Here is a 17,044-nt window from a genome sequence, read left to right on the forward strand (position 1 = left end):
TTCCTCCTAAACACCACAACTTAATGGTGTAGCCAAGATACGAAATCAAAACTTGTTGGATATGTTTCATTCCATGATGATTCGAGCATCAATTCCTATATCAATCAGGAGGTATGCCTTAAAGACAGCCACCCATATCCTCAATCATGTTCCTACCAAGAAGGTTGCCAAAAAAACCTCATGAGATGTGGACATGGAAACCTCCCTCGCTCGCAGATATCAAGGTCTGGGGTTGTGAGGTATTTGTTACGAACGGAACTCAATACAAACCGGAACCTAGAGCCTACAAGTGTATTTTCATTGGTTACCCACAAAATTTGTTTGGATACTTGTTCTATAGACCGAGTGAGAACGTGGTCTTTGTAGCTCGAAGTGGAGTCTTTCGTGAAAGGGAGCTCATATCGAAAGGAGACAGTAGGAGTGCAATTGATCTTGAAGAGATTAAAGAGTCACCCAATGAAGAAACCTTGGATGATATTGTTGTGCCCATTGACAATTTGTTACCTCTTCTTCGATCCAATAGAGTTAGTACACTACCTAAGTGTTATGGTTTTCATATAAAGGTGTGTGGGGATACGTTTATCAGTGAATAGACATTAGTAAATTTGGATGAGCTGGCTAACTACAAGGAAGGGATGGTAGGCCCTGAATCTACTAACTGGAAAGAGGCAATGGATAACGAGATCCAATCCATGTATGATAACCAACTATTGACTTTGGTTGGTCAGACACCTGGTCGAAAGATAGTGAGGCGTAAATGGATATTTATGAAGAAGAACGACATGGATGGTAATTTATAGACCTTTGGGGCAAGGTTGGTTGCAAAAGGCTTTACCCAAACTCAAGGGATTGACTATGGTGAGACCTTTTCACCAGTTTCCAAGATTAAATCAATAAGGGTAATGCTTGCCATACTTGCTTATCATGATTATGAAGTATGGCAAATGGATGTTAAGGCTGATTTCCTTAACGGGAAACTGATTGAGGATATGTACATGGCTCATCCATAAGGATTTTAACATGCCAAATTCCATAATAAGGTGTGCAAGCTTGAGAATTCTATCTACGAACTGAAACAAGTATCTCGTAGTTGTAATCTTTTCTTCCATGAAAAGGTCAAGGAGTTTGGATTTTCTAGAAGCGAGAATGAGTCATGTGTTGTCACACCCCAAAACCAAGAACGGCGGAAACATTCTGGGGCGGAGGACGTCATGTAAAGTATCACAACATAGTATAATAGTAAACAAGTAAACAACATCATTCATTGCATTAAATATATAATTTTAATACAAGTGTGTTCTGTAGTATATAAAACACCAAAACATAAATCAAAATATAAGATGAGTCTTGTATGCGCTCCATCTTCTCAAAAGTTGGCATCTTTACCTGTCTCCTGATGACTTGATAATGCAAGTTATTTTGAAAGAGTTTATCAGCATTAAAGTTGGTGAGTTCATAAGTATTTAGTGTCTATGTTTGTATCAAAATGTCTGAAACAGTGATTGAAGTACAAGTTTGTAAACGTTTGTAGTAAAAGTATGTGAATGCTTATAAGTGTTTGTAAAAGTTTGTAACTCCAAGAAAATCCTATATTTTCTACTAAAAGTAGCCTTCTACCAAGGCACAACTGTTTTGTATGTTTGTTTCATGTAAAAGTGTGTAATTTTCCCAAGTGTAACTATCATTATCAAAATATAGTTTGTACATTAATGTTTAAGTGAAGTAATCACCAAATAAATGAAAAGGGTAAATTAATGTAGTATTGTAGTGTTGTATTATAGGAACTACTGTTGTACTAACTACCTTAAACCGAATTTATATTAAGGTATTATGTGATAAATTGTACCATACTATCGACTATGAAACACGACAATGTAAGTCGTCAAAAGGTATGACATTTGGCACCTGAAGACCTGCAGGTACCACTGTAGCTAGCAGTAAGGTGTAGGATAGTCAATCCAGTATAGATCTATACGCAAACTCACGCTCTCCCTCCAGAAGATTCTGGTCACAACTTGGGCCATGACAATGAAGGCATGTTTAGATACAGTGGATCACATTTATGTTATCGTATACTTGTATATGGAATGTATGTACTTGTGTAATGAATGTACTGTTTCTCATCATAGTATCGTTGTATATGTTCTCATCCTAGTATAGTTGTATAAGTTCTCGTCATAGTATAGTTGTATATGTTCTCATCATAGTATAGTTGTATAAGTTCTCATAGTAGTAAGTAATGACTCATGAATGAACTGACTCTTGTATGTTTCATTGAACTAGAAATAATAAGTAGTATAACCCTAAACTATACCTATTATAGTTTATTTGAAGACTTGTTTGTATGACTGAATGTACTAAACTGAGATAAAAGTCTTTATATATATACATATATATATAATATATAAGTAAGGATTCAACGAAACTCGGACAAACAACCTGGTACTTTAACTCCACAACCAAACAAGGACAGGAAATAAAGTGGGTTATCTATCCTAAGTCCTTCAAACCTTATTTATATAACTATATATGTAGTAGACATGGTTTTAACAATATATAAGTTGGAAAACTGTAAAAGAAAGGTTTAGTATAAAAAAGTGAATTTGATAAAGAGTTTGACATGTAAAATAGTTTGATAAACAATATGAAGTCATTTGTTTGGTAAAACAGTTTAAAGTATGAAAAATTCATTAGTATGCTAGTTATTAATCACATGCGGTTGATCTAATAACTAACATGGTTCAACTTGTATTCCCCCCCCCCCATAAAAGCATTAAAAAAACATTTAAGAACATTTCAAAGGTTAATTAAGGGGTATGAACTCACCTGTAGTGAGTAGTTTGTATGGAAGTGTTGGACAAGGTGCTAGGTGTCAAGTGAGGACTTGAACACACACAATAATCCTAGTTAACATATAATAAACATATATGTATCTACTTAGACATTTAACCACTAATTAATCAAGTTAAGACCCCCCCCCCAGGACATGGAAACACTTTGATTCAAGTGTTATAGGTACCAACGGGTTGCATCTAAGGGTTGTATGGCATGGCATTGGAGGTTATGGCCCAAGGACCACTCCTTTTGGATTTTACGGCCCATGGCCATTTCCTCGTGAGTTTATGGCCGTAAACTCATGGTATTAAGTGCAAATTCGTGTTTTGAGGTCTTACAAGTCATGATTGAGCATCCAATGATCAAGTCCAAGCCTTAGGAAAGCATTACGGCACAATAAGACTACTTTGTAGAGTTTACGGCCTAAGGACCACTTCCTTAGGTGTTTACGGCCGTAAACTCTTATGGGGACTTTTTTTGATTGTTTTTTAAGGTCTTAAACACTTCTAGGAAGGATCAAGGTTGGCAGCCAAGTCTTAGGTAGGGACTAGGGTCCATTTAACCACCTTAAGAAGGGTTTACGACCCAAGAACATCCTTGGCCGTAAACTCTTTTGTTCTTATGATTCTTGATGATTTTCAAGTGTTATCAAGTTCATATTAAGCACACAAGAAGCTAGGGCAAGTGTCCTTACAAGATAACAGCTTGATTGGGTGTTTAAGTTCCAAGAACACTAGTGTGTGTTCTTGGTGTTCTTGGGGTTTTGTAGAACACTTGAAGATCTAGTTGAAAAGAAAGAATGAATGGATGAAATGATGTATAACTACTAGATGTTAAGTTATAACAACAAATCAAGTCGAGAAATACTTACGTTTTTGGAAGATCGGGCGAAGAACTGGATGATAGTTGAGAGAGAATGGGGAGTGTTCTTGAGGGTGGAAGTGAGAAATGAAGAGTTTAGGGAGTAAACTCATGCCTAAGGCATGACTTCACGGCCACATGGGAGTTTACGGCCCAAACTCTAAAAGTTTGGTTGTGAACTCCTTATTAGGGTGGTATGTGCAGTCTTGCAACTCTAAGACCCGAGACGATACTTCCTTTCATTCGTTCGTTTGAAGAATAAATACTAAAAAAACACTCAAACGTACTTTAAGTTGGCTAACAATTATCAGAAATGTAATTGACTTTTAATTGAAGTACTTGACTTTAGAGTTTGTACAAAAGAAAATTTCGGGTTGTCACATGTGTGTATGTCAAAGTTAGTAGGAGTGTAGTTACCTTCCTAGTCTTATACGTAGATGACATACTCCTTATAGGAAATGAAATTACAACTTTGAAAGAGGTGAAGTCTTGGCTTGAATGGTGTTTCTCTATGAAGTATCTAGGAAAGGCCACATACATACTTGGAATAAGAATTTATAGAGACATGCATATGTGTTTTCTTGGGCTTAGCCAGGGTACATATTTGGATAAAATATCAAAACAGTTCAATATTGAGAATTCCAAGAAAGGGGAGTTGCCCATGCATCATACTATTAGGTTGAGTAAGAGTCAATGTTCCAACAATGATTAGGATATAGATATGATGAGCCGAACCATATATGTTTTGGCTTTAGGATCGATCATGTATGCTATGACATGTAATTGACCTGATGTAACTTTTGCTCTGAGCATGGTTAATAGATATCAGGGAAATATTGGCATGGATTATTTGATAGCGGTGAAGAATATACTTAAGTTTTGCGGTATACTAAGGATATGATCCTACTCTTTGGAGGAAAAGATGAAATTAAAGTGAGTGGTTATAGTGATGCTAGTTTTCGAATAGATTGAGTTAATAGTTATTCATAATCTTGATGGGTGTTTGTTTTAAACGGTGGATCAATTACATGGAAAAAATCCAAGAAACAGATAGTGACTGATTCTACTTGTGAATCAGAGTACATCACAGCAAGCGAGGAAATGAAGGAAGCGGCATGATTGAAAAGCTTTTTTGGAGATCTTGGAGTTTTTCCTTCAATCCAAGATCCAACTGACATTTTATGTGACAACGAAGGTGCGGTTGCTTTGACCAGAGAACTAAGGTATCATAGTATATCAAGGCACATCTACAGAAAATACCATTATATCCGACATCGAGTTGAATAAGGAAAATAATGGTGAAACTTGTATCGTCAGAGGATAATCCTGTTGATCCTCTCACAAAAGGATTAAGAAAGATCAAGCACTTCGCGAATGATAGGAGCATTTGGCTAAGAGATGATATTAGATTTTAGTAGTTAGTTGATATTTTAAAACAATGTAACATTAATAAATTGTAATTGAATGGTGATTAATTAATGGGGATTTATTTATGCTCAAAGTGTGTGATACCATTTGTCAATTAATTTATTCTTGTGTTTCACTTTGCGTATTTTACTTCCCAGATATTATTTTACTTGAAATGTCACAGTCAATCATACTTATGGGGAGTTGGTATTATTTACGACTGTCATGAATCGTTTTATTTTCTATAGGGATTGTACATTGCATAGGAATTACGGTAATATTCACGAGTACTTAGAAAATGGAGATTTTGAGTATTGGTTAAACCCGCACATAGATATTTCTTCATGTATTTTAATCACGAATAATTATAAGACAATAATATATTTTATTCTTGAAACGAAGATATATATATGTCATAGTTTGTGAATTGGTTTACTCGAACGCATCAATAACTAGATGTCATAAAGCGTAATGCTAAACATGATATGACAAGTAAAATGTATGATTATATAGTCAAAGTTTATCTGTTCCTTTTGCCTATTAATAGAAAAAGTGATATCTTTGGACCCATCAATCATTTAATGTTGACATTATAAGAGTTGGACCCAACTGGGACTAACATAGATGTGTTCAATTTGTACTCTAATGATGTCATCACAAATCGAGAAATCGAGAAACAGAATCTTGGACCATGATATTGATTCTAATTCATGCTTCATATCCATACGATATTAGCAATAATGGAGGAATAGTTGATCACGTGTCTTAGGGTTGAAGTCTGATTTAATTAAAGTATGAATGTGGCTGGGAATGCACTCTTTACTAGTTGCTCAGAGAATTATACTTGTAGTTGTAGTTGATGACTTATCCAAGTAGGGGACTGTTGTATTAGGGTGTCTATAGTCTTAAATAAATTGGTATGATTGGTTAAATAATAGTAAATTCCTTTTTGGGTTACCCTCATAACCAACAAAATGGTCTGGATTGATAATAAGAGAGAGATAAACAATTTGTTAATATTATTTGATTAATATATTAATTAGAAATAGAATTAACTAATTAAGAATTAATTATAGTTGATTTATTTAATTATATGGATTAATTGGAATTACATATTGATTCTAAGGTTTAGAATGCAATTGTTCAAGAATTGAACAAAGAAGCATTCTAGAACGTCCCTAGGGGGGATAGTTATGGAAGCTCCATTTATTGATAAGGAAATGAATAAGGATTAGGAATATTTTATTAATATCTTGAATTTAAATCAAAGTTTCCTACAACTATAAATAGGGACCTCCATAAGTTTCAAAAACCTACACAATCATCAGGAATTTTGAGAATACCTCTTTCCTTTCTCTTATTTCGATTCTAGGATTTCCTAGGGTTTGGTGTAATTCATTAGAGGCTTCCACATTAATAGGGCTAGCCTTTCAAGGGTTCTACAAAGTACATTATTATTTTCAAAAATAATAGTAAGATATGGTTTTGTTAACCCTTTTGATTTTCAATTTTACCTAGATTATTTAGTAGTTTCAAAGTATGTTGCTATTATGAGAAAATCCATAAAATTTTCTTAGACTTCATGTGCCCATAAGTTATTTATGTGAAATTTCGCAAGTACATTGAAGTAGTCTAGAAAACCCATCAAGGCCAAGGTAGAAACACGTGGAAGAGCGAGGTGCAAGTTTGTGAGAGGTAGTGAAGGATGTATTCGGTTAGCAAAGGCACCCGAAAACATGCAAATACACATACGTTTGAAAGAAACCAAACAATATTTCAAAGGGTTTTTTGAATGAAAGGGTAAAGGTTGGAAGAAGATTATGGGTGTGAACTGTGGTAAGAAAATCTTCGACCCAAAATTTGATAGGTAAGAAATCTAGGAACAAGGAACAAGGAAGTACGAATGATGTTATGAATGGTACAAATTACCCACTACCTCGCATCGACGATTTATTCAATCAACTTCATGGTGTTAGCTATTTCTCAAAAATTGATTTAAGATCTGGCTATCATCAGTTGAAAGTTCACAAGCAAGATGTACCGAAGACTGCTTTTCGTACTTGATATGGGCATTATGAATTCCTTGTTATGTCGTTTGGTTTAACAAACGCTCCGGCTGTATTCATGGATATGATGAATCGGGTATGCCGCCCAATGCTCGATAAATCAGTCATCGTATTCATTGATGATATTCTAATCTATTCAAAGTCTGAAGCTGATCATGTCATTCATATTCGTGCGGTATTGGAACTTCTTCGAAAGGAGAAACTATATGCTAAATTCTCAAAATGTGAATTTTGGCTTCGCCAAGTTCAATTTCTCAGCCATGTTATTTCTAGTGATGGTGTATCCGTAGATCCTATCAAAATCGAAGCCATTCAAAATTGGGAAGTGCCCCGTAATGCTTCCGAAATTCGTAGTTTCTTAGGTCTCGCGTGATATTACCAGAGATTCATTAAAAACTTTTCTCGTATAGCAGTACCTCTCACGAGTCTTACACGGATAGAAGTGAAGTTCGAATGGGGTGAAACCCAAGAAAAAGCTTTCTCAACTCTAAAGATCTTTTGACTCATGCTCCAATCTTATCACTCCCAGAAGGTGATGATGACTTCTCCGTTTATAGCGATGCTTCAAGATTGGGACTCGGTTGTGTGTTGATGCAACGTGGCAAAGTGATAGCCTATGCCTCAAGACAACTGAAAGATTATGAAAAGAATTATCCCACTCATGATCTCGAACTCGTTGCAGTGGTATTTGCCCTAAAACTTTGGACGCATTATCTTTTTGGTACAAAGTGCCAATTATTTACCGACCACAAAAGTCTCAAGTACATATTCAGTCAGAAAACTTTGAATATGAGACAACAACGAGCCATGGAACTGATCAAAGATTATGATTGTGAAATCCTATATCATCCTGGAAAAGCTAACGTGGTTGCTGATGCACTTAGCAGAAAAGTTTATCGCAATAGTATATGTTATGCCATTACTCATACTACAGTAAAATTCACTATTTTAGATGAATTAGAGAAATGGCAAGAAGAGGCCCTAAAGCCAGAAAATGTGAAGAAAGAAGGGATGATACATTATAATGATGCTCTACTTGATGATCTGCGAGGATTAAAAGTATTCAAGAATCGGCTGTGGATTCCAAAGATCGGTGGATTGAGACAGAAAATTTTAGATGAAGCCCATAAATCTAAACTGTCAATCCATCCTGGTACAAGTAAAATGTACTATGATGTAAGAGCTGATTATTGGTGGCCTGGATTAAAGAGACATTGGAAGATTTGTACAGGAATGCTTAGTATGCTTACAAGTCAAAGCAGAGCACCAAAAGCCTTATGGAACCCCAGAAAGTCTTAGTGTTCCTGTATGGAAATGGGAGGAATTGTCCATGGATTTCATTACCAAATTGCCAAAAACTGCTAGACAGCATGATAGCATTTGGGTAATTGTCGACCGCCTGACTAAAAGCGCTCATTTTCTTGCCATGCGTGAAACGGCCCCAATGGAAAAATACGCACAAGTATATTTGGATGAAATTGTGGCAAAACATGGTGTGCCACTAAAGATCATTTCCGATAGTGATACTCGCTTCACTTCTCACTTTTGGGCGAGTATGCAACGTGAATTAGGATCTCGAGTTGCTCTCAGCACAGCTTATCATCCCCAGACAGATGGTCAAACAGAGAGAACAATCCAAACAGTAGAAGATATGCTTCGTGCATGTGTCTTGGAGTTCGGTGGTAACTGGGATAAATACTTACCTCTTGTCGAATTCTCGTATAACAATAGTTACCACGCTTCAATCAAAATGCCACCATATGAAGCATTATATGGTCGCAAGTGTCGTACTCCATTATGTTGGCGAGACATAGGACAGAAGATCTTTGGAGGCCCTAAAATGATTCAAGACACCACCGACAAAATTCAAATCGTACGAGAAAGAATGAAAGCGGCCCAGGATCGACAGAAGTCCTATACAGAAAAGAGAAGACGACCCATAGAATTCCAAGTGGGTGATTTTGTGATGCTGAAGGTATCTCCATGGAAAGGCCTTATGAGATTTGGGAAGAAGGGAAAGTTAAGTCCTAGATTTGTTGGTCCTTTCAAAATCATCCAGAGAATTGGAAAGCAAGCATACCGCTTAGAATTACCTGAAGATTTGGCAGGTATTCATGATGTGTTTCATGTGAGCTATCTGCGCAAATGCTTGAGCATCAATGATGAGACAGTTCCATTATCCGAGGTGAAATTAGATAATAAGTTAAGATATATAGAAGAGCCAGAAGAGATCGTGAATGAAAGAACAACTAATCTACGTAATAAAGAAGTGGATTTGGTGCTTGTCAAGTGGAAACACCATCGAGGACCAAATTATACTTGGGAAAATAAGAATGAGATAAGAACAAAATATCCCCATTTAATTTTAATCGATGTAATTTCGGGGACGAAATCCTCAAAAAAGGAGGTATTTGTAACATACACGTTTTGAAATCATGTTTTAAGTAAATAATATTATGAAATATTATGTGAATTTGAATGTTGAGTTCTAACAGATAGCTTTTACTAGAAATGAAGTAAAACTATGTTTAGAATCACTCATAAAATATTGGAAGTCTTATGAGATTTCAATTAAAAGCCAAATAGTGAAATATAGCGAAGATACAAAATTTGGAATGAGTAAAACTTTATTATTGAAAGTTGTAGATAATCTCGTTAGAAACATTTAGGCGAAAACCTCATCGAAATCCGAGTTATAACAAAGAAGTTATGACCAAACGAAGATCCGTGATAAATCCGAAAAATACTTTGTCGCGTAAAAATTTAGTTTTCGATAAACTAATTTTTAGCCTTAGTGATGTAAATGAAAGTTGTAGAACTTGTGAAAATAATCAACTTTCATATAAAAACCGTTTGAATCTGACTTCGTATGAGGAAGTTATGATTTTTCGAAGTTTCAGCTTAGCAATAGACACCTAAAAACTCGAATTTTAGATCGAGTGATTTTTAGCCGACACAACCTAAACGAAAATTGAAGGTCTCGTCATTAGTAGTGCAACGGTGAAAAGTCTGACGAAAACGGACGTCGGATGAAGAAATTATGAATTTTTAACGGATTTTCCTGTCTGTTAAAAATAATAATATTAAAAATTAAAGTCAAAATTAGCCGATGAAGTCTAAACGAAAGTTGTAGAGCATAATTTTAGCTTCGCGTGCATATAAAGAACATCAAAAATGGAGCTCGTATTTGAAAGTTATGGATTTTACAATATTTGGCACATTTTTCGAGAAATTTCGCATGAATAGTGATTGCCACGTCAGCCCTCGCATGCAACCTCCACGTGTCACCTTCTGATAGGAACGAGGTTGCTGTGTCACCTTCTGATTGGACCAAGTCTGAGGTCCACTAAGCGAGGGACACCTTCGCAGGAGACACCCCGGATCACCCTCGCACCCTCGTGCCATCCTCCCATTGGACCGAAGTTAGGTCCAATCCGAAGCTGCCGTCAGCGAGCCTGCTGTTCCGAGCCGAAGACCCAGCCGATGACGCGCCTGAAGCTGATGACTCCTCGCATCCGAGCCTCGCCGAAGCTGCCACCTGGTCCGAACCTCGCAGACGCGTGCCTTCTTCCCTTCGCTTCGGATCCGAAGCTCGGCCCTATATAAGGGGTGCGAACCCTCTCGGCTAACTTTAGAAAATTTCCACTTTCACCCCCCTTTTTGATACTTTTACTATTCCGACTTCCCCCGAAGCCCCGATACTGATTCCAAAGCCCGAAACACGCCCCGAGACTCCCGAGAAGCCCGAAAAATTTATCTTTTCGGTTTCGAAGCTCTACCTTTGCAGAGCCCGGTTTTCAACGACGAAAGTCATATTTAGAGCCGAAGTACTGCCCAAATTAATATTTTAGCCCCCGGTTATTTCACGGTGAGTTTAATATATAGAAATAATTGTATGTTATGTGTTATATGTGCTACGTGCTTTTCAGTGTTATTTTCCCGGGTTATTTTTATTTGCTATTTTTAATAGCAAAGAAATACCTTTGACCATGTGATCAGTGAAAGGACTTAGATTCACATTGGTACTGGTATGTAGCCTCTGGCCATGTGGAACATGCCTCCGTAAGAGAATGAATTCTATTCTATGGTAGTGGCAGAAGGTTAGACAGGGCTATAAGCCTGAAATCTACCGAAATGTTAATCCGAAGTTGTATATCTTCTGTGCCGTTTGGGCCAAAGCTTTATTGATGTATATCAAGCATGGAAATTGTTATGTCTCATTGATTGTATATCTTTAAATCAAATCAATGATTGATATGGAATGTTTGTCACATGATTCACATATGCCCTTGTTGTTCCTTGTTCCTCTTTGCTTCTGCCCTATTAAAGTATATATATGGCATAACGTTATATTGTATCTATTATTGAACTCACTAAGCGTCACTGCTTACCCTCTCGATGTTTAACAAATTGCAGGAGATAAACATCCAGTATAGTTATATACTGGTAGAAGATTTTTGAATAGTTTGAAACTATTGTATCGATAGAAGCTTATGAATAGTTTGAAACTATTGTATTTTGCACTCTCATATGTATAAAACTATAGAATCCTGGGAAGTTATGTAATATATAACACTTTAAAATAGTCGGTTTGTATCTAGTAGTTTGTAATCTCTTTATCAATGTAAAATATTGTTTTTATGAATATGCAAGTAGCATGTTTTGGAGTAACTATATTGTCGAGCATGAAAGTTTGGGTCTTTCATAAATACGAAAGTTAGGGTCTTTCAATATTTGGAACACCCAAAGTCTTAACCGGCAATAATGGTTTGCAGTTTGCCGAGAATCCTTTCGGGGAATGGTGCAGCAAAAGAGGAATAGAGCAGACATTCACATCTGTGACACACCCCTAAGCCAATGGACAAACAGAGGTGTCTAACAAGACGTTGGTACAGAGGATCAACAAGCGACTGGGAAAAGAAAAAGGCAACTGAGTAGACGAACTACCGGAAGTCCTTTGGTCATACCGAACCACGCCATGGACTAGCACAATGGAAACACTGTTCAGCTTGGCTTATGGAGCTGAGGCAATGCTACCAGCGGAGATAATGATAGGGTCAATACGAACATAGTATTGTCAGGAGCAAAAAAAACAGTGAAAATCTAAGGGAAAACTTGGATCTCCTGGAAGAGCGGCGAGAGCGCTCGAGTATGCGTCAGGCTGCCTACAAAAAGGTAGTGGAAAGATACTACAAACAACAGGTCAAAGACAAGGCTTTGCGGGTCGGGGATTACGTCCTACGAAAGAATGAAGTTAGCCATGCATAACCCCATGGGAATCTGAGCCAGAAGTGGGAGGGACCATACAAAGTAACAGAGGCACATCGCAACGGGTCATACTCCCTGGAAACTCCATAGGGAAGGAAAATACCAAGAGCATGGAACGCAAGGAATCTGAGAAGATTCCACATTTGAGCAAAACCATAAGCCCCTACGCAGAAGGGAGAACGATGGTATACCACTTTCAAGCAGAATTATAACCCCTATACAAAAGGGATAGCAAGGAGACATCCCTTGGCCGGATTGATCGACCGCACCAACAGGCGGACACTTAGGGTAGTCCGATAGTGAATTATAGTGCAAAATCATTATGTATTAGAATTACATAAATAAAAGAAAACGCATTATCTTTAATACGTAGTGCAGTGAGCATGCTTAACATATAATTTTTTAACCACAGCATGGAGGACACCTAGTAAATCCACATGCATGTAACGAGATGGAAAATCTCAGAAAATACGAGAAAACCTACACAGAAAGTTCAACATAGCCAAAGTAAGAAAACATGCAAATGAGACAATGTAATAATCAAAAAGCAAAGCACATAATAAAGAAGTAGAACCATTGTAAATTTATGCATAAGGACCTTAGGGGCCACAAACTAAAAAACTACCAACGCAACACGATAAAGGCCTTAGAGGCCATAAAATATCCAAAACACAACAAAACAAGACAAAGCTTCAACAAGATTTTTCACACCCTGAAAGGGCAGCTCTACAAAAATTCACACACCACCACCAGCATCAACACCAATCCCAACTAAACCATCACCTGCGCCACCAACATTTCCATCAGCATTACCACCGACTCCATCACCTGCTCCACCAGCATCACCACCAATACCACCGCTTGCCCCACAAACTCCCACACCCAAACCTTCCACAGCACCCTCACCCTCATCAAAAGCGCACAACACTCTCACCCTGTCCACATCTAGGTAGCCTAACCCAAGCAAGCCAGCAAAGTCCATAGTTGCAAAAGCCAAGAGAGCATCATCCAAGGCTGAAGAATGACTCAACCGCGAGTCACTAGCAGAAGGGTCATAAGTTCCAGCATCAACCAGTGCTTTTAAGTTAGCCCAGCCCGATTCTTCACCAGCAGCAAAAGCAGCATGGTGAATACGACTAATACCACCGGTAAACTCAGGAAGCTCAAGAAGCTTATCCATCATACACATAAGGCCAACCTGGAGAAGCCAATTGCGATCAGCCCTTGACACCTCCAACTCGCGTTCACGGTCTGCAAGGTCCCGCTCCAGACTCTCATTTTGTATCATCAGACCTTCATTCGTCTGGGTCAGAGATTCCACCTGGGCCTCCAGAGCACTCCAAACATCTTCCAACACCGATTTTCCGACACCAATGACTTGTTTTCACACTCCAGTCGATGAATGGTGACACCAAGATCCACCACCTCGCCCCTCAAACCAGCTTCGCTTGCCACAAGAGCAGAGTGTGCATGTTCTAACTCACTGAACCACTGCACACGACGAGACCTAGCGGCCAAGTATGTCATGGCCTGCACAGTGGCATAGGAAAGGTTATGATCCAAGACGGCATTGCTCATTGAATCCATATCATTCATGGTAGCAGGAGGAAGAGTATGGCGGGTAAAATCCAATGCAACAGAACGCACAGACAAACGGGAATCAGATCGCAAACTCCATCTTGGAACAAAAGAAGGTGCACTATAAAGCACCCTCACAACAGCAGGCTCCTGAAACAACTGCTCAGGGCTACCCTTTGAAGACTGAGGGCTAAAACCAGGACATAAAGAGATTAGAACAGGAATAACAAGTTGATGAGACGCCCTCTTGATACCCTCAAACTGTTTAACGTCATCATCAGGTATCACTTACACATCCCTCGAATGTGGCGGCGCAGAAGACAACAAACGCATAAGGCCACGGCGCTGCATCACACGCCGACCAATGGGCCCTGAACTCCCCTCGGGTGCCGCCCTACACATCACATGCACAACCTTCATTATTTTTTGCAACTCGGCGAGCGCTGGTAGCAATCCCAACCTTACTTTCCACCATATTATCAGTTGTCGACTGCACAGGAGGGCGAGACATAGAGACAGGGGTCACGATAGCATGGGAACCCGGATGGCTCCTCGATGTAGTGGAGCTCCCCATTGGTTGTGGGGACGCCTGGGTAGCAGAACTTAAATGGCGGGGGAGGCAAAGTCTCGTACAATGGCACCACGCGGCGCTCCAGTTTCCCTGGTAACGCCCCTGCAGCACAGAGTCCATGGAGACGGAGCATTCAACACCTATCAATCGTATGTCAAACGTAAGGAAACAAGCACGAGAGCACAAACACAAGCAGGAGTCCCCCATCCCTCTTCTTTTTCTTTAAAAAAACAAAATGGGGGAGAAGGATAAAGGAGGCAAAGGAAGAAGTAAAAACGACTTACCATTAGAAACAGTGTAGAAGACGGACATCTCCACCCGACCACGCCAACTGGGGCTCATCCCGACACCAGCAAGTATGACTCCGACATCACATCAACGTCCACCTGGAGAGTGCGCAAGAGGTCGGCAGTCGCCTGATTGTGGGGAAACAATTTGGGAATGAGGTTGAATAACGTTGTCGCCCGGGGATACTCACGCCCAAGCAGTTCTCGGTTGACCCGCAACCATTCGTCTTGCCAGTTCTTGGGAGCCTTACTATCAAGGACAAGGTTATGGCCTCCCCGACGAGCAGAGAAGGTATACTTATCATTGGTGGCAGAAAACCGAAAAAAGAACTTGAAAACAAAGTAGTCGGGAACAGTGTCGTTGACCCAACATTTCATCTCGAAAGCTACCATCTTATGAACAACACCAGGGGTCAAATTTTGAACACTACACCCATTACACCGAAGTATTTCCTCTTGGAAATCAATTAGTGGAAGGCGAAGGCCGGCGTCAAAGGTTTTCAGGTAGACACCCACTTTTCCAGGAGGAGGCTGGGTAATCAGAGACCCGGAGGCTGGAAACTCTACTCCGTCGGTCGGATTAAGGTCGTAAGCCTCTTGAAGGGTGACAAACTCAGCAGAACTGGGGATCAAACTTAGAGGAGAAGCCATGGCGAAAGCACAGAAGAAGGAGAAGAGGGAGAAGAGGTGGAGAAACAAGGTAGAAACTGAAAAAGGAAAATCTTCTGAGAACAATAAGAGGGAAAGAGTGAAGTTTACAAAAATCCCAGACACGGCTGACAGAACCGCCGCGCACACGTCGAAACATCACATCACCGGAAATGAAGCGACGACCAAGTAAAAGCGTGACACATATACCAGCAGTTAAGTCCAGAACATCATAGCTAGCTAGCATACACTATGACTACTAGACTGGGGGACTTGATGATGCGCCCCTCAGAGCGGGCCACAAACAGTGAACCCCCGGCAAGGAGTTCCTAGTGAAGCCCGGGCCAGCGACTCGGCCTCTCTGGCAACCCCAAACACCCGCAAGGCGACCGTATAGGAATTCCGCCCTCGCTAAGCGTCATCCTTTAGCTACAGTCCAAGGATAATGGCTCCGGGCGACAAAGACTGCAGTCAAAGCATTATCGCCTGGACCAATCGCAGGACCAGACACAAATGTGGAGCATGGTCCTCCAATAAGGACGGCGGATCCTGTTGGAGTCGTAGTCCTTGTCCCTCGTACGGACCGAGGAAGATCCTCAGTATAAAAGGTCGGTCACCTTGCTTTGAGAGGTAAGCCATTCTTCCCCGATCATCTACCTCCATACTTCATACTCATCCCACGAACTTGATCGTCAGAGCATCTTTCCATTCTGACAACCGTCTCCTGGTAGCAAAGGTGGTTTGGAGCCAGTTCACATTAGTAGACGACTCAGCGGTGGTACCCCTAGAGGATATTCAGGTGGATGATAGCCTGGACTACATCAAGCGGCCAGTAGCTATCCTCAACAGAAATGGTAGCACCGCAAGGGCTCAGAATTGACTTGGGAGTCAGAGGACGAGATGAGAGAGCACTACCCCGAGCTTTTTTCCAGACGCGAAAGCAGACTTCGAGGACGAAGTCTAAAATAAGTGGGGGAAATTTGTAGCGCCTGGTTCACGGTACGTACTTTTAATATGAATTTTTGCACATTTAGTTTGGGACTCGGCGAGTTGGAGGACCCAACTGTCTAAAGGAAACCCTAATTTTAAGGGTTTGCACCCTATTTAAACACCTTAACTGGCTTCCTTTACAGCCTCCAGCACCCTTAGCCCCTCCTCACGAAACCCTAATCGATTTTTGAGTGACTTTGAGCTCCTTGTGCCATTTTGTGTGTGTTTGAAGCTTGAGAACAAGGAAATGACTTGGGAGATCAAGAGAAGCCTAGTAGATCCAGGAGTTTTGGCACATTCCCGGCTTGTTTAAGGTAAAAAGCTTCAACCTTGACCATTTATCTCTTAGACCTCTAGTTAGGGCAATTTCCTACCTTTTCTAAGTTTTAGTAGAGCCATTTTTGGGATTTTGTGGTTCTAGGGGATATGACATCATATTTGGAACCATTTACGGTTCCCATGGCATAAATATGCCAACTTTATGGCCATAGGAGTCCCATGCACCTTGTGGACCTCATTTTTGAGTCTTTTGA

This window comes from Lactuca sativa, chromosome 4 (genome assembly GCF_002870075.4).
Source record: "Lactuca sativa cultivar Salinas chromosome 4, Lsat_Salinas_v11, whole genome shotgun sequence".
Classification (NCBI taxonomy): Eukaryota; Viridiplantae; Streptophyta; class Magnoliopsida; order Asterales; family Asteraceae; genus Lactuca; species Lactuca sativa.